This window comes from Helianthus annuus, chromosome 12 (genome assembly GCF_002127325.2).
Source record: "Helianthus annuus cultivar XRQ/B chromosome 12, HanXRQr2.0-SUNRISE, whole genome shotgun sequence".
Classification (NCBI taxonomy): domain Eukaryota; kingdom Viridiplantae; phylum Streptophyta; class Magnoliopsida; order Asterales; family Asteraceae; genus Helianthus; species Helianthus annuus.
The window spans coordinates 13,938,524-13,965,157 of NC_035444.2; the positions used below are offsets into that span (position 1 = coordinate 13,938,524).

The 26,634-nt window shown below is 35.0% G+C and overlaps 3 non-coding genes and 1 pseudogene across 3 annotated transcripts; 1 reads left to right on the top strand and 3 right to left on the bottom strand.

The window, feature by feature from the left end:
* Positions 1-6,870: 6,870 nt before the first annotated feature.
* TRNAS-GCU lies at positions 6,871-6,952 on the bottom strand. The gene has a single exon. It is a non-coding gene; the product is annotated as a tRNA-Ser (tRNA).
* A 1,202-nt stretch (positions 6,953-8,154) lies between these two features.
* On the bottom strand, positions 8,155-8,236 carry TRNAS-GCU. Its single transcript has one exon. It is a non-coding gene; the product is annotated as a tRNA-Ser (tRNA).
* Positions 8,237-10,989: 2,753 nt separating this feature from the next.
* On the bottom strand, positions 10,990-11,071 carry TRNAS-GCU. The gene has a single exon. It is a non-coding gene; the product is annotated as a tRNA-Ser (tRNA).
* A 3,430-nt stretch (positions 11,072-14,501) lies between these two features.
* Positions 14,502-22,070, top strand: LOC110894185 (annotated as a pseudogene).
* Positions 22,071-26,634: the final 4,564 nt, after the last annotated feature.

Consider the following 26,634-nt stretch of genomic DNA (forward strand, 5'->3'; position numbering starts at 1 on the left):
TGCATATAACATGTGTGACTTAGGGTTTGTCATGAATGATTTAGGGTTTGTCATGCGTGATTATATGTATTGGTTTATACGTGATGTTGACCACATGCGTGATTAAGGTAAAGTCATGTGTGATTTATGTTTTTTGTTTTGTTCATACGTGATTTTGAGTTTACCCTATGCGTGATTAGAGTTTGACTTTTATAACATGCATAATTTACTCGTGTACGCTTGAAACTATAATATGTTAACCTCCCCCTACGAATAATACTATTTACTTGTTTGTTTACTTTTCTACTTTTTAGTTTGTAAAAATGTATCATTTATTTTAATACGTATCAACTAAATCTTGAGAGTTGGATATTCATTTGTTTGTTAATTTTTCTACACATTTAGCCTTTTGAAATACTGCGTTATGCTTATCATTTTATCAAAGTAAGCCATTACATTTTTCTATAACATTATTCTAAACAGAGCCATGTTACCGTCGTAACACGTGTGAATGTCAACTATCCTAATAATATCGGTATCAAGTCAATTCTGACCGAATTTATGGGTTTTTATTAATGTAACACACGTTATACAACTTTATTTTTTGGGTTTTATTTTTCAATTGCCATATCGAGTGTCGATACCATAATGAACTGAACAAACCAATACCGATCGAATATCCGCACAACGCATAAGTGTTTCAACTAGTCATTTTATATATCTTGTTCTTCTATCTTGATCTTGCTATGCTATTCTGACCTTGACAACTCACACTTTTCATCTTGTGTTGCCTAGCCTACAGCAACCCTTATGTGGTCTCTATTGTCATGTATTTTTCTGGGTTATTAGATTTTGATAATTCTAAGTTTCACCTGTTGGTCGATAATAATCTCGACTTTAAAAATTCCCTCTAACGATCCCAACTTGTTTTGGCCCCCATCGATCCTTTTCAAACTGTAGATGCAATTAATTCAATTAAAGTTATGGAATTTCGATTTTGAAGTGATTTTCTTAACACCATGTCAAAGAGTCGGAAATGAATAAAAAAAAGTCAAGTGAGGGTAAACCACACTCTAAAGTGTCCAAACATGTTTATATAGATGCCAATAGTTGAATTGAAGGCTTAGTATTGCATTGGTCATAGAATTGATGAAATTGGTCATATGGTCAATTATAAGCTAATTCACCCATTGGAGCACGTTCAGTGGCGGAATATAACCAAAAGTTTTGCGGGGTGGAAAGTAATGGGACAAAAAAAAATCTATCACTATGTTTCGGGTTACATGTTCGGGTCGGCTATTTGATTCGGGTCTGGTCAAACAACAATAACTCCAAATAAAATTAAATAATCTTCATTCATTCAAGTGACCCATTCTTACTCATAAAAAAAACTAAATTTGAACCCTTAAGATTTATTTATATAAAAACTAGTTTCAGACTTTATTTAAACTCAATTCAAGTTTAAAAACTAGTTACAGACTTTATTTAAACTCACTTCAAGTTTAAAAGTAGTTATAACAAATTACTAATACCATGTGTAGTGGTAATGTGTTATAATGCCCCCAACATGAGGCATTATCCGACACGTGGCGTCCTAGTCAGCGATGGGGCATTATAGCAAAAGTGGCGTAATGAGGCATTATGCCAATAACCCCCTTCCAATTTAGAAAAAAAAAAATTGGTCATGTGCATGTGAGGGATGGCTGTGCATGTTTCGGTCCCTGTGCAAATTAATTTTTTATTGAAAAAGTGAGGATAAAAGCAAAAGTTGTCAGAGGCTCTCAAACATCATTGGTGGGTGACAAAATGGTCAAAGCTCTCAAACATCATTTTGGGCGTGTTTATTTAAACGCCGGGAACATTTTTTTTCAAAAAATCTTAAAAATAACGCCCTATGTAGTGGTTGGGGGGGCGTTTTAGGGTGTTTTTTTTCAATTTTTTTAAAAATAACGCCCCACTATACATGGTCTAATAGCCCAATTCTTTTTTTAACTCAATACAAAAATACATATAATTTTTTGGACAATAAACTTAATAGGTATGCTTGTGTCTGAAAACCGAGAGTATGATATTATTAAAAGCTAATTGAATGATTCAAACTGCAATTCTAACTTAACTACGTAAACTGGAGTTGGTCTTCACTCTTCCGTTTAAAGAATAAAATAACGGGAAAAGGTTGATGTGTGATCACTTTTATCCTAACGCCCATAATTTTGTTCCCCGGTATAATATTATCAATCATTAACACTTCCCACTAAATGCTACCACTATTTTAGAAGAAAACAAAACAAATGTGATTTGGACAACACCAAGCATTTCAGAAAAAAGATATTATTATTATTATTATTAATTAATAATAATAATATTATTATTATTTGTTTTTGTTTATTTAGCTTTAGCTTACGAATGTAAATGAACGAACGACCCATGTATTTGTGTTCGACACTTGTATTTGTGTTCATTTGTTAAATCAAAAAATACCGTTCATGTTCCTTTATTTACTAAATAATTAACATCTACACAGAATCTATATAATGCACCATATACAATTAGCAACTACATAAAGCAGTTGCTAATTTAATATTATATAAATATAAATAAATTAAACCATTCGTCAAACAGTTCAATATTTAATTACAAGCTTATAGCAAATAACTTTAGTGGTGGTATAAATATTAAATTGTCCTTGTGTATAAACTGAAATCATTAATCTATGACCTAATAACATGATGATACGTTGTTTGTTTCGACAAAACTGATGTGAGATAAATATATTTATAACTAGTATTTAGTATCTGCATGTTGCGGCGGAACTTTTAAATCAAACAAAAAATAGACGTAAAAACGTTGAACATGTACGCGCGTGCATTGTGGCATGTTAAGTCGCCAAATTGATACTGAAACCTAAAACATTATTGTAAAAAAGAATAACTAAGTCAAACGGTAACAAAACTCACATAAAAAAGGACAAAAAAAACTAAAAAGCTTTATTACAATAAATTTATAAAGTATAGAGTTTATTCTAAAAGGAAGAAAAATAAAATATATTACGTACAATTAAAGCTTATACACATAGAGCTTGTGATAAAACATGATAATAGATGTGTATCACCTATTGGACCAGATTTTGATAATTAAAAGACAGATAATTAAACAGGACACATATATTCACATTCACATGTTACGTTAAAACACGAAAAAATGTTGATATATGTTTTTCAACAAGAAGTTATTACTTACTACCTCCGTCCCACTAAAAGTGTCATATTTTAAATTTTTAAAGTCTTTATTTATAAACTTTGACTTTAATTATATATTTTTGTGTTATATAAAACTTGATGAAAATTAACCCGATAAAAACACTTGTAAAACACACTCAAATCATATAACTTTCATCAAGTATTATCTAACACAAACAAAATTATTTAAGGTCAAAGTTTATAAATAAAGACTTTGAAAATTCAAAATAGAACAATTTTAATGGGACAGATAATGGGACGGAGGAAGTATTACTTATTACAATAGAATTCAAATCTGACCTAAAACCATATCAAAATGCATCATCGCACTCCATGAAAACCATATTCAAATATCACCTGAACGAGTTAATCGAGATCCCCATAACCGGGACTGCGAACGACGTCTCCATAAGAAGCAGCTGGTTATGCTTCTCCAAGCTTCTATCGCGTTCCGTTATGTCTTTCAAAACACATAAATAATACTCTTTTAGCTTCTTTAGAACACGCGCTTTCTTCAACTTCAGCCACCTAATTCTTACCCGTTGGATTAACCTTACCATTGCGGATCCAGATCCTCCGCCTCCCTGTGAATGCCGCTGGCCTCCCAGTCTCACCGTCGGTGGCTTCTTCTTTTTTCCTAACCGCCATAATCTGCGGCGGCAGTTTGTGGTGGTGGTGGTGGTGATAGAAGGCATGATTTTGGTGGTGAGGAGGGTTGACTAGTTGAGAGGATACGTAAACTCACAATTATCGAGTACTCCTTTCGATGTCAAATCTATATATTTTATAGTTTTGTTGCTTACATTTATATCAACGTTAGCACATGCGGATAACTAGGGTGTCAAGGTGAGGGGTTTTTTTAATGTTGTAGTTAAGAAGATATTGATTGCTGATAAATTAATATTAATTATTTTAAAGGTATGGTGACTTCTGATTGTGGTAAGGATTGAACTAAGGATAGGGATGAGTGTAGTATTGGTATCGTTATAAAAAATATCGGTACCAAAATTCGTAAAAACTGAGTAGCGGTACTGGTATCGAAATATTCGATACGGTACCGGTATTTTAAGGTAAAATTGGTATTTTACCGGTACCGTACTGAACTGGTAACGATACTGAAAATGCCAAAAAGTGGATATATTACAACCGGTATTTAAAGGTAAAATTGGTATTTTGTGCTTTGTGTGTGTATATTACAACCGACACCTTAAAAATATAAAATATTGACCAACTATTGATTATAACGACGCGTCTAAGTTGCCCAATTATAACGGTATATCTAAACTAGTTAGAATGGCGTATGTAAACCAATTACAACAGTACTCATAAACCAATTAGGATGGTATGTATGGGTGAGCAAATTAGCTTTAAATGTTAACCGAAATTAACCAAAAATTCGACGAGCACCAATTCAAATTAACCGATAACTAAAATTAAATGACGGTGATGATTAAGAATATTCGATTAACCAATAAATGAATTATAGTTAAAAGTGCCCCATAACCAAATGTTAGGGTATACGGGGCACTTCTCGGGGAGGCCTGCGGTGACCCAATTCTCCGAGCGGGAACACCGCCGCCATCCTTGCGGTGACCCAATTCGGTGAATGGGATAGGTGGGAGGTTACCGCATGAAGGGAGAGAGGGAGAGGGTGGCCCACAAGCTTTTCAACCAATCAAATTATTTTCTATTTTTTTCTTTTTTTTCTTTTTGAATAAAAAACAAGTCCCCCAAGAGAGAAGTGTCGTCATCAAATTGAGGGTGTGAAGGGAGTTAAGAGGGGTTGACGTGGCGTGTGCTGATTGGCCGTGCGTAAAAAAGGGGACTCCCCTAAAAGAGAAATGCCCCTCTCACCCTTAATCAAACCAAATAGAATAAAACTTATGCGTCTTCAAATTAATATCATTTTCTCGATTCTTAAGCTTGATCTAATTTTATGGGATATTTCAAAATCGGCTAATTAGTTCAAATCGATAAAATTTCTTCATTCTTGACTCTTACATTGATATACTACTATTAAGCCCCAGCGTTGCACGGATGTTGTAAAACTGTGTCAAGTAGTATCAATGCTATACCACTGTCAGCGACCAACAACACCGGAAAAACTCGTAAAAACAAATTAAATAAAAACGAAAAAAATAATGCCGAGCGAAAAGTAGACATGAAATCTTTGAATCACGAACGCTCGTTGCAGAGAAATTAAACCGAAACGTAAAACATAGAAAAAAATAACTAAGTCAATCCAGGACATGCACGTTGGTCGAACTTGTTAAACGAAGAAAAATAGATGTGTTGCGACAGGCCAGTCAAACGGGAAAAAATATACGAAAAAAATGTTGAACCCCACACGCACGTTGCGATGCATTAACTCACAAAATTTAGAACGAAACGAAAAACTTGGGAAAGATGATAAGTATGGTAGGGGGGATATTCCACGGTCCTCCCAACCGCCGAGGTGATCCCACCTCGCAGACCGCCACCCAGCAAGCCTGAGTCTGGGGGTAAATCCGCTACCGTAGGGGCATTAGGAACGAGCAAGACTCGAACCCGCCACCTCCGGGTTAGTATGGGAAAGATGATAAGTATGGTAGACCAAAATTGAAAATAAAAAAAAAAGTTGGGATTAAATTGCAAAAGATAAAAGACTTTAGGTTAAAAGTAAAAAAAACAAAGGGTTTAAATTGCAAAATTAAAGTTATTTATTAATCTTAGATAAAGATAAGGATAAAAAATGATATCTATATATTAGTTATTAATATTAATATTAAAAGAAATTCATTAAATAATTATAAATAAAATTTATGAGATTCAATGAGAGAATGACATGTGTCATTATTTAGAGTCTTTTATTATAAGTTAGATTCAAAATCATGAAAACTTGGTTCAAACCCAAACCATATTTATTTAGTTTAAACCGTTCAAAATACAAACCTAGAACACAACAAAAAAAATTGGATTAACCAAAATTAATCATAATCGAGCTTCATAACTGATTAACGATAATTCAACTTGGATTATGTTTATGGTTAGAGAAATCTCATAACCAAAGCTATTAATTGTGATCAAGAATAAAAACCGAATCAATCAGCTCATACTTTAGTTATAGGGGTTGGTTACAGTACAAAACATATTTATCCTACAAACCGTGAGAATAACATTTAAAAAAAATTAAATTAGCACATATTAAAATAATACATACATAAAAGTAGCACTTTTGAAGTATATTAGCACATGAAAATTAATCAAGATAATTGATTTTAGCACATGCGTGAATGATATCAACACATTTCTTTATGAAGAATTATATCGTCACATTGAAAACAAATAAGAGATTCAAATAAAGAATTAATTGTTTGTCAGCATAATTATAAAGAATTCAATATAATTTTAATTATTATTTTACTATTTATCTATAATCGATTATATGACACATGGCATTTTTTAAATAGTTCTTCCACACTTCACGTACCCCGAGGGGGCATGCATTGCAATTAATATTAGTGTGGACTATCGCCATCCACAGGCACATGAATACTACATACCTAATCCGAATTCCTAACAAAAATTGTATTTTAAGTGAGGGGAATTAATATTAGCATGGGCATCATTTAAAATGGTATGGCAACAATCACACAGAAAAATTAAAAAGAAACGACGCCTGAGAGATTCGAACTCTCGCGGGGAAACCCCATGTACTTAGCAGGCACACGCCTTAACCACTCGGCCAAAGCGTCGGTATATGTTGGAATATCCCCAAGAACTAAACTATACTAACAAATCTAACTTTTTCCGAACCAAGTAAAAAATTGTATCCACTTTTTTACTAATAAAAAAAATATATATATATATATTAAGAGACCAATTGTTACATCGATCTAAAACTCGACTTGAATAAAAAGAAAGAAAAAAAAGTATTTGTTATCGTTGAAAACACAAAATACTTTTATGATGCAATGACGTTTGTTAATTGATAAATTGTTAAACCAAATCTCTTGAGTTAGTTAAGCGGTTGAAAAAGAAAAATGTTGAAATTACATGCTCATTCGTGGGTACTCGAACTTCATACTATTGTAATTAGGATTCTCCCATCTTGTACTTTATCGCTACAAAATCACTCCAAACATTGTCGTCCCACCATCATATGTGCAAACTGTTTTTTTTTTCTTTTTTGCCAAAAAGGTTTCCAAGTGAAAAGGACTGGTTCGGTTCAAACCGGCTTCGTGTTTTAATCAGTTTGGTTTGGATTTAACCGGTTTTGATGAAGGGGTTTCCACCCCAATTACAAACATGTGGTTTGGTTTGGTTCATAGCCGGTTCTTGCCAAACCGGTTCCAAGTTACAAACTAATTATGATTCCTTAACTGGGTTTTTGTACACCTCTACGGCGGAGCGCTAACACTTGCTAAAAAAACTACATCCATATCACGCCCTTATTCTTCATTGCCTTTTATACTTCACAACACCGTTTTAAAAATACCATTGGGAAGACGGGTATCTCATAAAAGTTGTTGAGTAATTTGAGTCCTTATTGTTAACACCAGATTGTATGTTGAGTGCCCCTATCTTTTATTTTTCAACCTACCCCAACGTTGCATTTTTTTCAACAATTGAGTCCCCACCGTTATATACATTTAAATTTTTGTGAAAAAAAAAAAAAAAAACAAAATACCCCCATGGGCACCCCCGCGAGAGTACGACTTTATTTTCTTGTTTTGTTCTTTCGATTGTTATACCAAGTGTTAGTGTCATATATGATACCAACCGAATTCCACTTGTTATATTACATACACTCATCGAGTTGTTTTGGAAGGGGGCATGGATACAATTAATATGAGTATGCCTTACATTAAAAAATGGTATCTGTCCATCCATTACACATTTACACCTGATAGAAAAAGAAACACAAAAACTTAAAAAATGTGAAATCAAGAAAGTACGACGCCTGAGAGATTCGAACTCTCGCGGGGAAACCCCATGTACTTAGCAGGCACACGCCTTAACCACTCGGCCAAAGCGTCGGAATATGCTAGAATATCCACAAGAATTGAATTATATTAGTTATTTTGTTTTAGCATTTTTATAACATATTATCTTATACTGTGGTCCACTTTTTACTCTTAAAATCTAAACTCTTATCCAAACCAAATAAAAAAATTTATCAACGTTTTCACTATAAAAAATTATATATATTAAGAGACCAATTGTTGCATCGATTTAGAACTCGACTTGAGTAAAAAGAGAGAAAAAAATATATATTACCGTCTGGAAAAACCCGAATGACTTTCAACTAACCCGTTTGTTAACTCAAATCAAATCTCTTTAGTTTGAGTTAATCACTCCAAACATTGTCATCCCACGACCATATTTACAAACCAGTTTTTTTTCCCCAAATCGGTTTCTAAGTTAAAAGGACCGGTTCCGCGCTTCCACGGTTCGACTCAAACCTGATCCGGGTTTTTACCAGTTCAGTTTTAACCGGTGTTGATGGAGGGATTCCCACCCCGATTACAAACATGTGGTTCGGTTTGGTTCATAACAACTTCTTGCCAAACCGGTTCCAAGTTACAAACTAATTCCAGTTCCCGAACCAATTTTTTGTACACCTCTACCGGGGCAGGAGGGCTAACACTCACTACATAAACTTAAACTACATCTATATCACTTCCTTATTTCTTCACTGCCTTCTTGTACTTCACAATACCGTTTCTAAAATCACAAGAACTACTCATTTCATGTACTACAATCAACTGGATATCTCATAAAAGTTATTTGTTGGATTCATATTACGGAGAAACCCCATTAGGCTGCAAAACGGGGTGTGTTTGTCGGGCGACTGGTCGACCCTGACATGAAAATAAAAATTTTACACAAACTCAAAAATCGTGTCACACACAACACAACATGTGTATTCACAAATTGACATGAACACTAGTACACTACCAACTTAATCTAAATCAGATTTTTTAGTGTTTTACGATTTTGTACTTTAAAACTCAAATTTACATGTTTTTATTTGTTTAAAGCAATTTAATGCCACTTTTTTTTTATTTTCAACATAAAGATACCCAAAATTTTAAGTTATACATGTCAACCCGCAAACCCGTCGGTTTGACACAAACACAACAAAGCAGGTTCGACACTTGAGCCCAAAACTAGCCTAAACCTGTTGATGGTAAACCAAAACCCATGAATTTAGTTTCGTTATTCACATAGGGGTGAGCAAAAGGAAAAACCCGACCCGACCATTACCCGACCCGACCCGAGAACCGATCAAACATAAAATACAGAACCGATTCACTACCCTAAATATAGGGTCGGTTCTGGCCATAGGTCCAAGTCGAGTTTCACAATGAAAAGAACCGAGAACCGACCCGACCCGACCGTACTTTGTATGAAAAATTGGAACCGATCTAAACACCTAGGTACTTGGGTTCGGGTCGGGTTGGGTATATTTTCGGTTCGGTTCTCGGTTATTTTCGGTCCGGACCGAAACTTGCTCACCCCCTACCCTACAAGGAAGGATGGACTTTGCATCGTACACCAATCATAAGATGAAGGGATCGGTTTGGATCCACAATCCACATGTCCAGATCCATGAATCTATATTGTAGATTGTCCGCAAGTGGCAAGGACCGTGATATTTACCACGATGTTGCTTGAATATATATGTTATCATCAAAATGTTCATGACGTTAAGATCTAACACATGAAAACACAAATGTACATGTTATCAAAACTACATAACATGTTTTTTCTTATAAACTGACATTGTTTACTCATTTTGTTATTTCAATACTATAATGTAATGCTTTATAAAATACCTAATTTACCATTGTGACATGGTTTTTTTAATCTAAATTTAAATAAAAGTTTTGTTCAAAAAATCAAACGGGTCAAATATTATTGATTTTTTTTGTTTTTTACCGTGACGAGCTGAATCGAAACCACCAGAACAATTACGGTAGTGGTACACGTAATTATTTTTGTGGTTTCCGGTATAAATTTTGTTGAAAAATGAGTTATATCCACAAGAGTATGTTTTTTTTTTGTATTGTAAGCTATATCAAGTGCCAGTACCATGATCCACATAAGTATGTTTTCTTTTGTATCGTAAACTATATCAAGTGCCAATACCATGACGAACGAAACTCATATTCCCAACAATATCGGTATAATGCAAAGGTTATTAATATGCTAATAATTGTTGAAAAATGAGTTATATCCACGAGAGTATGTTTTTTTTTTGATGGTAAGCTATATCAAGTGCCGGTACCATGATCCACATGAGTATGTTTTCTTTTGTATCGTAAGCTATATCAAGTACCAATACCATGACGAACGAAACTCATATTCCCAACAATATCGGCATAATGTCGATTCCAATTTAACATCGGTACCACTTCTCTCCCATCATGAGTTCATGATCGTCATTGATATTCGTTTTTTTGTGATTTTAAGTTGATGTAATAACACATGTTAGGATATCCTTTTGGGCATAGCACGATTTTATTTTTGCATTTGTTCCTTCGATTGTTATACCAAAGTGTCGATGTCATATCTGATACTGGCCGAACTACACTGGTTATATTACATGCACGTATCATCTGTTTTGGAAAGGGGGCATGCATTGCAATTATTATGAGTTTGTGTTACATTCAAAAGTGGTATGGCCATGACAGGCCATCACTCCATCCATTATATTTGGCCTTTTTGGTGGAGGATGTTTAGTGCCTGAAAAAAGTAACACAAAAACTGCAAAAATGAAAATGTTCGACGCCTGAGAGATTCGAACTCTCGCGGGGAAACCCCATGTACTTAGCAGGCACACGCCTTAACCACTCGGCCAAAGCGTCAAGATATGATAACAAATGCAAAGGTTATTAATATACTAGTAATAGTTGGTTTTAACATTACTTTTGATATTATTCTGTAATGTGTTTCACCTTTCAACTTAAAAATACAAATGTTGTCCAAACCAAAAAAAAAAGTAAGATCAATTATATCCAATTTTGCTCACAATAAAAAAAAAACTACGTAGCAGTGTAAATGAACCAAACAATTAGAAATTTTTTTTGTGAACCATTTGATATGAAAGTTTGCTTATTTATAAAACAAGCGAACATGGTTATTAGTAATTCTAATAGCCATCATTAATGAATCCATATATCGCCACATTCAAACTTTAAAGCCGCATTAGATGATAGACTGGCGAATAAGAACACCTTCATTTTTGTTCGCTCATTTTCGCTAGTTTAGAATATATTAATTGACAAACAGGAATACAATCATTTTTCTTAACGAGCAAACATAAACAAGAAAATATGTTATTTTTGGCGTTCATGTTTGTTTATTTATTCAGTTAAAGTAAATAAACGAACACAAACAAGCCTTACGCTTGTTCCTTTAAAAGGATTAAATTTATGTATATTAAGATAGAAATTAATACATTAAGTTAAAGCCCAACTTAGAAATTAATACATTAAGTTAAAGCCCAACTTAAATCAAACGAAAGAAAAAAAATTGTATAATATCATCGGAAACCCCAAATGAGCTTTACGTGTAATGACTTACCAGCTAGCTGGAGTTAGCATTTGGAATACCATTGGAAAGATGGTAGGATATTCCATAAATGTTGTTGCTTTTTTTTAATTCTAAAAAAAAGGAATGTGATGTAATCATAGTGGAGAATTAAATCTTAGCGTGGTATGGCTTCGATCGGTTCCATTAGCAAATCGGCCTAAGAGAGACTTCAAACTTCGTTCACCGGTGACTACCTACAAAACAACACACTGTTAAGCTCGCCACATGATGGGATTCCTTTCTATAACCACCCTCAGGCGAAAGAATAAGTATTCGTTTAGAATTAAGGTTTAGGTTGAGAGTATATATATATATAAAGAGAGAGAGAGAGAGTCCTTACATGAGAGGTGTAAATCTTTCTTCTATTTATGGTGGATTTAGTTTGACATCGCTTTCCTCCAGGTGTGGCGGTCCCCACTGTCCTAACGGTTTTAGCGACGCCTGTCATGCTCTTATTGGTGGGGAACATTCCATGCTAATGATGTGCATGAGTGTGCTAACGCCGTCTTTGCTCTCGTTTGTGGAAAAGGCATCCACACTTAGGATGTGTATGGGCAGCATGCGAGTCCACCGTAAGATAGAATATTATGACCTTGTATTGAATTTCCTCATGCCACGTGTCTCTGGTATGAGATTAATGGTGTGATTCAGTATATTCCTCTATAAGTCCTCCTAGTCTTGGTTAGCGTATGCATCTTTGCGTGCGCAGAGCCAAGACCACTGAGAGGTGAATGTTTCGTGAGTAATGGCACGTGCCCAAGGTGATAACAATGAATGTTTTTGTCGTTTTCATGAATCATGCTTGCTTTCAACACTTCGCGAATGGCGGCCATATCACGTTTCTCCTCAAGGAGATCAAGATCAATCCTTCTTGCTATCATGACAAACCAACCTGGCCACCTTGAGAAATAGTGACCGTTTACTATTGGTGGACAACAACTACTACTCGTGCACTTTAATAAAGTTACCCTATAATTCCTAAACTTTATTATAAATTATTTTTTGTTGGACATATTTTTATCTATGTCTCAATGTAATATTTATTTAGATTGTGTTATGAATAGTATGTACAAGTAACCGAAACACAGAGAAATGGGTGCATGCCTAATGAGACGGGGAGAAATTTCCACCCACCCAATTATATTGTGTCATGTCATTTCCTCTCTTCCTAAAAAACACAAAGGGTGATTTCTCTCAAACTATAAAAAAACAAAACAAAACATGATTGGTTGAGAAGATTCTGGGCCCCACCACTTACCCCTCTCCCTGAAGTCCCCACAAACGGCAACAGTTCACCATAATTCTCCTCCCCACGTGGCAATCTTGGTGATGGCCTTGGTTCCCCGTGCGGCAAAAGTCTTCCCCGCAGGCTTTGCCGCGACCACCCCATACACCCTAAGACTAGTTATTTGAACAAATAAATATAAAGAATGAATAATAATGATGTATAAAAGTAGGGCTGGCATATCGTGTATACCTGTACACGATAAGACACGATACACGAAATCCCATACACGAACACGACACTATAACTTATCGTGTCCTTTTTCAAACACGAACACGACACGATATACACGAAAATTACCTGTTAATACCTGTTAACATGACTGTTCGACTGTTATACACGAAAATTACCTGTTAATACCTGTTAACACGAACAAAAACACGAACACGACATGCTATCTGAGAGTTATAGAAGGAGTTTAGGGTTTTATTTTTTTGAATTGAATGAGGAATGAAAATAGAAAGGAATTAAGGAACCCACACGCACATGGCTGATGAGTTTTATTTAATTTAATTTCTTATCGTGTACTAACGGGTATTAACAGGTAAACAATTATTTAACATGTTTATACACGAAAATTAACAGGTAATCTCATGTCTACCTGTTTGGTACACGATACCTGTTAAGGTCATACACAATACATGTTAGGGCAGTGGGGTGGTCCGTGATGGGCCATTCTCCACGCGTGGAACAAACAAAAAGTCCACCGTCACATAATAGTTCAACGCGTGATGGTTTGTACGTGATGGGTTTCCGTGATTTTTTTCACGCGTGAAAAATGGATGGATGTGAGGGGTGTGGGGGTTTATTGTTAGGTGTTGCGAGTGATAACCATTGCCACTAAAAAGTTGTGAGCCATGGATGGAGAGTGATAAGCATGTCACGTTCGCTAGTCGCTACTCTATCAAACTACCATGTACTACACTTGATTGGATGTTGTGAGTGATGAGTGATGACCACCCCCACCCCCTTAACTTAGTCTAGGTTGGTGTCACGTATTCTATTCGTGTAAAATTTTCAGCCCTATATAAAGTATATAAATTGTAGTACGTGGTAGTTTGATAGAGTAGCGACTAGCGAACGTGACATGCTTAGAGGCGGAGGATAGTGGGTGCTCGGGGGTGCACCCGCCCACCCCAATATTTCGGTTAGAAGTGTACAAGTTCCGATTTTTCGTTCGAAAATTTTAAAATTATATAGGATAGCCCCCCAGATTATTTTTCCTAAATTGTATATTCTAAATATTTATAAACTTTGTATATAAATGATGGGTAGTTTGGTAAATATACACTTTATTTTATTTGGAACTATTATTATTTGACCCGATTTGAATCGAATAGCCAACCCGACCCGAACCTAAACATAACGATAGGAAAAAAGTTTTTTGGGTCCCATTACTTTATGCCCCCTCGAAATTTTTGGTCAGCTCCGCCATGCTTATCACTCTCCATCCATGGCTGCTTGCTCACTCACCATTTTTGTCGTATCACAGTCTTCTCCGGATATACGTCTTTTCTCTCTCTATAACTACCATCTCAAACTCATAACAACCGCCGTTTCTTCCCCAACGCCGTTACAGGTACTCAATCTACCGTCACCGATAGCACACAACAACATAATCTGCAATTGTCACCGGCAATTTGAGTTTAATAATTAATATATACGTATAGTTGATTTTGTAAGTATTCTACTGTTTTGTGCAGATATGAGTTGTTTTGCTAAGGAGTATGAATTTCTGACGGAGATCGGCATTGAGCCTCGAAATTATGGTAGTTTTGTTGACGGTTACTGGAAGGGAAGTGGTTCTGTTGTGTCGTCTGTTAATCCTGCTAACAATAAGGTAGTCTGATTACTGTTGTATGTTGATGATATATAGGTTGATTCGATTTGGATTTTTGAAGTTTTTGTGACTTTTGGATGATTAGATTAAATTTGAACGGTAGAGTTAGGGTTATAACTTATGGTAGTACTTATTTGCAATATTTGGGGATTTTATTAATTCTCACTAGATTAGATTCTTGCTATGGAAAGCTGGTTTTAAGATGCGCGCATTAGTGGCAAAGCTTGAGATTTCCGACCGGGGGTTGAAAACGTATATACCTAAAAAGTTCTATAACGAAAACTACATACCGGGCACTACTGAGCGAAAAGTTCGGGGTCCCCCCCCCCCCCCCCCCTAAAGCTACGCCCCTGGCGCGCATCACATGATGTGTTGAAATCACATTGCTGCAGTTGATGCACACATCATATGATGCGCGTGTGATGCGTGAAGCGGTCTCTGATGCAGTTAATCAGTATTTGAACAGACTATGCTATCAATTGCAATGGGTCTTAGTTTTTGCAATCTGATTGAACAAACATGACCAAAGATGATGTGAATATCTTATATTTTAGTGTTTAAAGTTTGAGAAGTTAATATATTATCAATAATTTTTTAAGTATTTTGTAATAATGGACGCCTTACATACGTCATGCGTGCGCTTTGCGCATTGACTTTTGGGATCAAAACGCATGGGAACGGCACACGTATTGTCAAACATGGTAGTAGGAAATTACACGGGTTTACTAGTTATTTGAATTTTCTCTATGGTTTATTCCCAGTTACTTGAGGTAGCCACATGAATGATATCCAGCCTAACTATATATTACAAGCAGTGAAGCTCAAAATGAGAACATTTCCTATTTATGTATCATTATATACAAATTCAACCGGCCACAATTTTGGTCACTTTTAGGATGTCTTAGATGAAGAATATCATGTACTGGAAATACATTGAAGCAAAACTGACCGAAAGTTGAACCTAGCAAACTCCACTTCTGTGTTTTCTTTTAAACTCTAAATTGACAAGTATATCCAGGGGCGGATCTAGGGGTGTTTTGGGGGTTCCCAGGAACCCCCTCGGTTTGGAAAATAATGGAAAAAGTTAGTGGAAACCTTGTATGATTTGGAAAAAATTAGTGAGAATTTATCAAAAGGAACCCGGTGAAAAAAATTGCTGGATCCGCCACTGAGTATATCCCAAGATCTTCAGTACTGTATTGATGTTAAATATTGGTTGAAACAGACTAACAGTCAAGGGTAGGGTTTTTGTTGAGTGGCAAGTTTTTTTAAAAAGTAATTGTTTGCTATCTTGTTGATCCAGCCCATTGCGGAAGTTGTAGAAGCTTCTTCTCAAGATTATGAGGAGGGCATGCAGGCATGTTTCAAAGCCTCAAAGATTTGGATTCAAGTAAGTGAAAGTTCCCACAAAATACTGCTTTTTTATTATTGAGGTCTTTCAATTGAGTAAAATGCATGGATAGTCCCTGTGGTTTGGTGAAATTTCACCTTTAGTCCTCAACTTTTCAAAATTACACTCTTAGTCCCTGTGGTTTGACAAGTTGTTACTCGGATAGTCCCCAAAGCGGATGAAGGTTACTCGGATAGTCCCTGTGGTTTGACAAGTTGTTACTCGGATAGTCCCTGTGGTTTGACAAGTTGTTACTCGGATAGTCCTTGTCATTTCACACCCACTTAACCAGAAAAACTAACCTCCATTCGCTTCGGGGACTATCCGAGTAACAACTTATCAAACCACAGGGACTAAGAGTGTAATTTTGAAAAGTTGGGGACTAAAGGTGAAATTTCACCAAACCACAGGGACTATCCGTGCATTTTACTCCTTCCAATTTCCTTATAGTTGTGATCCTCATATCAACTCATTCTAGCTTACTGATGTGGTTTTTTTAGTACAATAGAATGATCTATAATCTCTTCTTACTGCTGTGGTTTTATAACGAGTACAATAGAATGATCTATAATCTCTTTTTATGTTGTGTAATTGTTATATACTTTTCCCTCAGCTTCCTGCACCAAAACGAGGTGAGATTGTTAGACAGATCGGTGATGCATTGAGATCCAAGCTCGAGTACCTTGGTCGGCTTTTATCACTTGAGATGGGAAAAATTCTTCCAGAAGGAATTGGGGAAGTTCAAGTATGTGTTTTACCTTTTTTTTCTAACCGTCTTTAGTTATAAATTACCTGGTCATGGTCCTCGTATTAAACGATTTAAATGAGTGATATACATCACTTCTTTGCATCTATGAAACTGTTATGAGGATGAATTTCTATTCCTATGAAGCATTATGCACTTTGTATAGCTGGTTTGGTTCACTTTGTGTTATGCTAAAACTTTGACTATGAAAGCTCGTTTTGATTTCTTTTTTCGTGTTAATGACAGGAAGTTATTGACATGTGCGACTTTGCAGTGGGGTTAAGCCGACAACTAAATGGATCAGTCATACCCTCTGAACGTGAGCCCTATTTCTAGCTCCTTAAATTTTTTTAGAAATATATAAGATCATTTATTGGTGGAAATGGCGGACGACATATTTGTGTCTACCAGTGGCAGTTTCGGTACATTTATCTAAAAGTTGGGTGATTCGAGTTCTATTATATTTCCAACGGGCTTGAAACTTAGTTCAAAGTGCAACACGATGAGCCGCTCAAACCAATTGAAAGTAACACAAGCTGCAGTAGCATTTTTTTTTTTTTTTTTTTTTGCAATTTAATACAAATATACAATTCAATAATTATTTATAAAACTATAGAAGATGTACGATAAAGTGTGTGCAGATCGATCCAATCCAACTCAACCTGTTACCCAACCTGCTCAAATTCCCACTTCTGAACGTGTTTGTGAGATCTGCATATCAACTTAATAAGCCAAATTTCATGGACCTTAAGTGTGGATATGAATTTGGATTTCATTGTTGATTTTCTGCTTTGTATGTGCAAGTATAGTTTTTGTCTCTATGTGAAATACGTTACAATCTACATTAGTTCTTTTTTAATAATCCTGGTTTGTTTTTGACAGGTCCAAATCATATGATGCTCGAGGTGCGTCTAATTAAATTAATTGAATAGATGGTTATCAATCCATTACATTTATGTATTATCAACTATGTACAGATGTGGAATCCCCTTGGAGTAGTTGGTGTCATTACAGCCTTCAATTTTCCCTGTGCTGTTCTTGGTGAGCATTATATCCCTTATTAATATATCAATCAAATAAATTCCATGTCAAGTCTATTAACAGTATTAAGGTGATATATTAACGAAGCTGACCGGGGTCCATATTTTGATTTAGACTTCTTATTTGCAGATATAACCAAAAATACAATTATTAAACAACTGAATTTTACCTTTTATTTTATTAATTATGAATTACTTAATTAATTGCTGTTGTGTAGGATGGAATGCGTGCATTGCTCTAGTCTGCGGGAACTGTGTTGTTTGGTAAGTCCACTTGAACCAGAAAGAGATTTTGTATATTGATCGTTTATAATCTGCTGTATATCTCATAAGAAAAATGTACAGTACAACCTCAATATATAGAGGCTGATAAAAGGAATCTATACATGAAAACTCTCTAAAAAAACTTTGTAACAAACACTATACAAAAGACCATAATACCCCTGCACACACATGATAGTCACTAACTGTCGAATTATCATATTGTCTAATAGTGTATATAATAGGTTACATAGGGGCTCTACGATATGAAAATTATGACCAAAATGACATTTTTTTTATCGTATAATCTTTTCTATCTCTTTAACCAATTATATTTGTCGATTGTTGATTTTTTAATTTCATTATACGATATGATTGCAGGAAAGGTGCTCCAACTACACCTTTGATAACAATAGCTATGACCAAATTAATTGGAGAAGTGCTAGAAAAAAACAGTTTACCAGCTGCTATTTTCACCTCATTTTGTGGGGGTGCTGAAATTGGTCAAGCTATAGCAAAAGATACCCGTATACCCCTAGTTTCCTTCACTGGAAGTTCAAAGGTAGTAACTTAATTAATTAAGATTATGTTATCACTTAAATGCAGAACTCAATAATCTAAAGACACTGCTTTTTTCTATGTTGGTTAGGGAATGCATACATAAAATTTCATGTATGTGTTATGAATGTATCTATCAGAATTCAGACTATATGTATGAATGCAGGTGTTTATTTTTAGACATTGCTATTGTTTCACATGTGACACGTGGCAAACTGCAGGTTGGTCTCATGGTTCAACAGACAGTGAGTCAAAGGTTTGGTAAATGCCTGCTTGAATTAAGTGGTAACAACGCTTTGATAATCATGGATGATGCCGACATCAAACTTGCTGTTCGGTCTGTCTTGTTTGCTGCTGTTGGTACAGCTGGTCAACGCTGCACAACATGTCGTAGACTGGTAACATCAACTATGAAACAATTTCTACATTTTGTTAAAAAAATTTATGTTACTTTAATGCTAATTATGATTTTTTTTTTATTGCAGCTTGTTCATGAAAAGGTTTACAACTCTGTTGTTGATCAATTATTAGAAGCATATAAACAAGTCAAAATTGGGGATCCTTTAGAGAAAGGTACATTGCTTGGACCGTTGCACACTCGAGCATCAAGAGAGAATTTTGAGAAGGGAATAAAAGTTATTAAATCTCAGGTATTATAAGAGACAGTTTCAACAAATTTATGTGCACACGGGTCAATATGGGTTATATGTTATTGCTTGCAGGTGAAATTGAATCCTATAACTAAATTGGGAACAGGTTTGACCTTTTAAAAGTCATCCATGGCTTTACGTAAGAAAAAGGATCGTTATTTACTAAAATAAAAAAGGGTCGAACCGAATAAAAGTCATCCATGGTGTAGTCAAGTGTTTGTGACCTAAATTGCTTTATGTGAAAACTGGATCATTCTGTTATCATATTTAATATATGAATTACTCAATGAAATTCAGAAAACAGTAAAGTACATGGATGCTCCCTGTGGTTTACTGAAATTCTGGAATTTGTCCCTGGCTTTCCAAAAGTACACGGATGGTCCTTGTGGTTTGCACTTTGTAATCTCATTTTCCACTTCTATCATAAAAGAAAGAGTAAACTGTCAAAATGGCCCCTGAGGTTTGGTCACTTTTGCCACTTTAGTCCAAAACTCAAACCTTTTGAATCTGGGTCCCTGTGGTTTCAATTTTGTTGCCATTTTCATCCAAAATCAAAATCTGTTCAGATTTTTCAGTTAAGATCCAGCTTTTTTTTTTTGTCTTTTTCCTCCCATTTAATGATGGGCAAAATGGTCTTTTAACATTTTATTGTAACAAATTTTAAAGATCTGACCATTTTGCCCTTCATTAAAAGAGAGGAAAAAGACAAAAAAGTTGGATGTTAACTAAAAAATCTGACCAGGTTTTGCATTTGGATGAAAATGGCAACAAAATTGAAACCACAGGGACCCAGATTCAAAAGGTTTGAGTTTTGGACTAAAGTGGCAAAAATGACCAAATCTCAGGACCATTTTGGCAGTTTACTCTAAAAGAAACAAGTACTTAGTAGGGGTCATCCATGTACTTTTGGAAAATCACAAAGTGCAAATCACAGGGACCATCTGTGTACTTTTGGAAAGCTAGGGACTAAATCCAAAATTATGGTAAACCATAGGGACCATCCGTGTACTTTACTCTTCGAAAAACGCAGAATGTTTGCAGGTCAACCCTACCCAACCCATTTGAACCCCCTAAAAATTGACCCTTTTACAGGGAGGGAAAATCCTCACAGGTGGTTCGAATTATAGAATCTAAAGGAAACTTTGTACAACCCACAATAGTTGAAATCTCACCGAGTGCCGATGTTGTGAAAGAAGAACTATTTGGTCCGGTCCTATATGTCCTGAAATTCAAGGTCAGTTTTGGGCAATTTAATCTATGAATGCAATCATATATCTAATATTTTACATGTCGTCGTTATATAGACTTTTGAAGAAGCTGTTGAAATAAACAACTCGGTGCCTCAAGGATTGTCTAGTTCTATATTCACCCGCTCATCCGACATTATCTTTAAATGGATTGGGTGAGTGACAATATCTATGTATGTAGTAAATCAACTTTCAGTTCTAACATAGTAATATCGTTTTTTTTTTTTTGAGTGAATTTCAAGGATTGTCCTTTATCTTTATACCCATTTTCAGGCGCTGTCCTTTATGTTCAAAATTGACGAGTTTTGTCCTTTATGTTTTCGTATAATACACGTTTTGTCCTTTAGGCCTAACCCAATTAGTTTTTTCAGTTAAATTTGGTCATGTGCTTTGCGCATGAGGGCATTTTTGTCAATTCAAAAGTTGCAGAAGCTTTGAGCTGTAAATCTGCCGTTGAACTTACCTTTGAATTGACAAAAATGCCCTCATGTGCAGAGTACATGACCAAATTTAACTAAAAAAACTAATTGGGTTAGGCCTAAAGGACAAAACGTGTATGATATGAAAACATAAAGGACAAAACTTGTCAATTTTGAACATAAAGGACAACGCCTGAAAATGGGTATAAAGATAAAGGACAATTCTTGAAATTCACTCTTTTTTTTTAATTTTTTTATGGTAGACCTCAAGGAAGTGATTGTGGCATTGTTAATGCAAATATACCAACCAATGGTGCTGAAATTGGCGGTGCTTTTGGCGGTGAGAAGGGTACTGGGGGCGGTCGTGAAGCAGGAAGCGACTCGTGGAAACAGTATATGAGGTGGTCAACTTGGTAAATTTCACTAATCACTATTTACTTGTTTCTATAGACAATTAGTATGTCAAATATGATTATAAAAGTTATATTATTTCAGTACGATCAACTATGGGAGCGAACTACCACTTGCACAGGGGATCAACTTTGGCTAGCAAGTAGTAAATTTGCCTGTTTCACTTTATATCATTCATGTATCATGTTTTACATTCTTCATTCTAATCTGTAAGTATGTGCCATTCTTGAAACTCATCTTGGTTTCTCGTCTGCTGTACAGGGAAAGCATGGTGGTAACCTACTTTCGGGTTTACGGTTTAGGTTAAGTATAGTTACGTGTATGAATCATCTAGTGATCTGAAATTGTTAAATTCGAGTTGGTAAGGTGATTTTTTTTTAACAATTTGACATTTAACTCTTTTAATAATATTGACATGATTGGTTATATGTTTTTTTTTTAATTTTATATAAAATGGAACCATATGTATAAATTTATCATTTTTGCATAAGATTTAAAATCACTATCTAAAACAAATCGTTGGTGTTTACAAGTGACTTTTCTATACAAGTTTCATTATTATTGCTATTTTTATCTCACTTCTAATAATTTGTATGATTACTGCATTCAACTTTTATAACGATAAATATTAAGCTTAAAAAAATTACAATTAGTAGGATGAAGATTTAACCAAGATTGACTGCTAATAATATGTATGATTAGTGCATTCAACCAAGATTGACTTGTTAAAATCTCTTAAAATCTAGAAGGATGCGGACTCTTTTAACTATGAGCCTTATTAGGCTGTGGGGGGTGGGGCGTTGGTTGGGGCGGGGATGCCCTTCAATTAAAAGAATATTCACATGGTTGGCCACGCAAAACTAAGTCACGCCACGCCACACCTCTCATTTTTCACCATAAGCTTGTGGATCTCATTTTCGTCACATGTTGAGCAATGTCCCTAACCCAAGCCCCTCCACACCCGACGACCTTAATGTTAGAGCTCCTTTAATAAATGAATCCGAGTGCTAAATATATAATAATTTTTATTTACACAACTAATATATAAATGTATAGTTTATTACAAAAACAATTAAATGTGTATTTTGTTACATATAAAGTTATAAATATGTATAAAACTAATTATTTATATATGTAAACAAAACAATATTAAATAAAATATGAGCTAATTAAGTTTTGTAATTTTTTTAATAGTAAATTTAGATCACTGACGGACCATTGGAGTATCATCGTGCCACCAGCGGAATCACCCGATTATACTCATCTCCACTAAGCAATAATGCCTAGAGATGAGATCAAATACAAACCTCAATATGTGTAAAAACTATAAGAACCAACAACTATTAGACATGTGTTCTTCATTAAAAAAACTAGGAAAGGGTATTTTAGACTTTATCACTCTATTTTTTGAATTTAATTAATTCCAAATTTTAATTATCCCTTATATTAATGCACTATTTCAAATCAAAATTTGAAAATTTCCAACAACAAGGCACTTTGTAAATTAACACAATCTTCACAAATCACAACAATAGGCACTTTGTTAATCAGCACTTTATTAATCAGCACAATCTCCTCCAACAACAGACAATTTGTTAATCAGCACTTTGTAACAAATTATGACAACTATATGATTGTTTTAAACTAAGATAAAAGTCAATAAAGATAAGTACCAAGAATTCAAATAAAGAAATAAACAGATAAACTAAAATAAAAACTTGAAATTAATTTTCCATTACGCAGTTAGCATGTGTATTTACATAAATTTAGTTTCCTGTTGTGCTTGTTTTTCAAATGCAGCAAAAAACAAATTTAATTCCCTGTTGTGCTTGTTTTTCAAGTGCTGCTAAAACATGTGCTACTTATTTTTAGTATGTTTTTAATATGTTGTTTACACATGTGCTGGTATGTTTCTAAAGTTCTGTTAGCACATGTGCTGATATGTTTTTAAAGTGTTGTTAGCATATGTGCTGGTATGTTTTTAAAGTGTTGTTAATACACGTGTTGGTTAGTTTTCAAAGTGCTGATTCAAATCAGCTTCAAGCAGGATAAAATCTTATGGGAAGAATATTTAACAAATTTTATGAAATATCTCGATGGGCAATTATATTGTAATTAACACATAATCAGCACATTATCAGCACAATTATAAAACAACCTTTGGTAACTTTTTTAAAAGTTACTTTTATAAACAAAAAAAAAAGTATAGCAATATGGTACTCATATTAAAGATAAAAAAATACTTGATTTTATGATATATATTTTTTTTTAAATAATGAAGTATATAAAAGTTATTTTAGTTTAAAAAACCTTGGTGGAATTTGTATTTAATTGAAAATATCAAATGACTAGCAATTTTACATAATTACCCCTAACTTGTTAGTACTAATTTTTAATTATAAGGGTTTTATTTATAATCAACCATAACCCTTGATTTAAACTATCAATGGTTCAGATCTGTTCTTACGGTTCTTACAGTTAGCACTGTTTGTACATGATCTCAACCCATAATGCCTATACACCAATATAGGAGAAAACCCTATACACCAATATAGGAGAAAACCCTGTAAAAATTTGAAAAAAACACACTCATGTGAGAATCAAACTCGAGTTATATTAATTAAGTGAGATGTGCTTTAGCTGAACAAATTCAAACCAACTTTTTTGGAACCCTAGTTTGACACCAACTTTTTTACACCCTAGTTTGACAACCCAACCAACCTGTCACACATGAATCCAGAAGCCTAAATTATTAAGATGAATCTAGAAGGCAACATTATTTGGGAGGTAGTTTGCCTAATCTAGTAAAATTTTTACCTTAATCATGCAACATTTCCTACCTGCCTGCATGTTTCCCAACCATTTCTAAAGAATTATAATATACATGTCAAAAATAACTTAATTTCAATCTGGTTTTGTAGGTTGTACCATGTGCTTTGATTCTCTTATACCACATATACAAACAAATTTATATCCATCTACAAACACAACCATTTTACCCCTTTTCATTTTAGGTGGTGTTTGTTTTTTCTGTGGGAAAAGGTCTGCAGTCTGCGGACCACATCTGCAGGCATCTGCAGAAGAAGAGGTGGACCAAATGTCTGCAGTCTGCAAGGAGAAGAGGGTTTGTTTTTTTTTTTATATATAGAGTTAATTAAAAAAATAACTTTAATAAATATAAATAAAACCCAACCCCCCACCCTCACTCCCTCACCCACACACCGATTCTTCATTCTAAACCAAACAATTCGCCGACTCTTCATTCTACTCCGGCCAAAATACAAAGATTGTAGTTTGCGATTGTCTTCTCCGGCCAGAAATCAGATCAAGGCAAATTGGTGACTTTAATTGACTCCAACGGAAAGCAAATCAGTGGTTGTGGCCGGTTTCAAACGAAGGGGCGGGGGTGGATTGTGGTTAAATGGTGGTGGTGGCCGACGTTGCTGATGGCGGAGATGTGTGGTGGTGGGGGTGGTGGAGGTCTGTGGGCAAGAGAAGAGGTGAGAAGAAGAGGTGAGAAGAGGTCCGCAGACTTAAGGCCATGTCTGCGTGGGGAAGAGGTAAGGCATATGTTTTTGGTCTGCAGATCTTCCGGAAAACAAACAAGCTGCAGAGTTCAAACATCTGCGCGCGTCTGCGCGGTGCAGACATAAGTGGCCAGAAGTACTTCTGGCCAAAAAACAAACACCACCTTAGTCTCTCTTCTTGAGTTTGAAAGCATCCCAAATAGTCAAAAGTAATAAATTTCGATTTTTGTCATTGATCCATTTGATAATCACAACATTAACGATGAAGATGCATTTAGCTTTCAATTTTCGTAACCACAAATTCAAAACGTTACTTAGAAAAAAAAAAACTATTCCTTCATTCGATCAAAGCTCAAAACAGATATTTATTTTCATGAGTAAACTGTCAAAATGGCCCCTGAGATTTGGTCATTTTTGCCATTGTAGTTTAAAACTCAAATCTTTTGAATCTTGGTCTTATGGTTTCAGTTTTGTTGTCATTTTCATCTTGGTCCTAAGATTTTTTAGTTAACATCCAACTTTTTTGTCTTTTTCCTCACTTTTAATGAAAGGCAAATGGTCTTTTAATGTTTTATTATAACAAATTAAAAAAATCTAACCATTTTGCTCTTCATTGAAAGGGAGGAAAACACAAAAGAGCTGAATGTTAACTGAAAAATCTGACCAGATTTTGTTTTTGAATGAAAATGACAACAAAACTGAAACCACAAAGACCCAGATTCAAAAGGTTTAAGATTTGGACTAAAATGACAAAATTGATCAAACCTCAGGGACCATTTTCGTAGTTTACTCTATTTTCACAGTTCACTGGTTCAATTCTTCGGTATCTTCATCTGACTCAACCGTAATCTTACGAATCCAACTCTCCGCTCAAGTAAATCCGGCACCTTCAGCTCTTCCGCCGGAGAATCTGTCTCACGGTGGCGATCAAACTAACCGTCGGATCAACCGGTGGACCTGACGAGATTGACGCTCTACAAAACGACACGTGGCGCGCCATCGCTTCTTCCGTACTAATCAACCTCTTGCTCCGTACGATCTCGTCTTTAACCGCCTCTCCACATAATCCACACATCCATTGCCCTAGATACCTTTCACGTATCCGTTCTATGTACTCTAGCGTACACTCCTCCGTCAATCCGCAACAATCGCACTTCACGGATTCTACATCCGTCGCTTCGATTGTTAGATTTGCTGCTGGAATCATCATGGCATCGCTCATCACGGATGTAGACATATCTGCAACAGAAATCAGTACATTTACTCGGTAATTCCTTTTATTATTACTAAAGCAGTGTTCGTTTCACATAATGAAATGGTTATCAAACGGAATTGGAATGCAGATCTCATTTCTTATGTTCGTTTTAAACAAAAAAAAAAAGAAGTGAAACTGAATCTAAATCACTTGAAATCACTACTTGAAGGATTTAAAGAGATTTAGATTCGATTCCAATTCCTTTTGA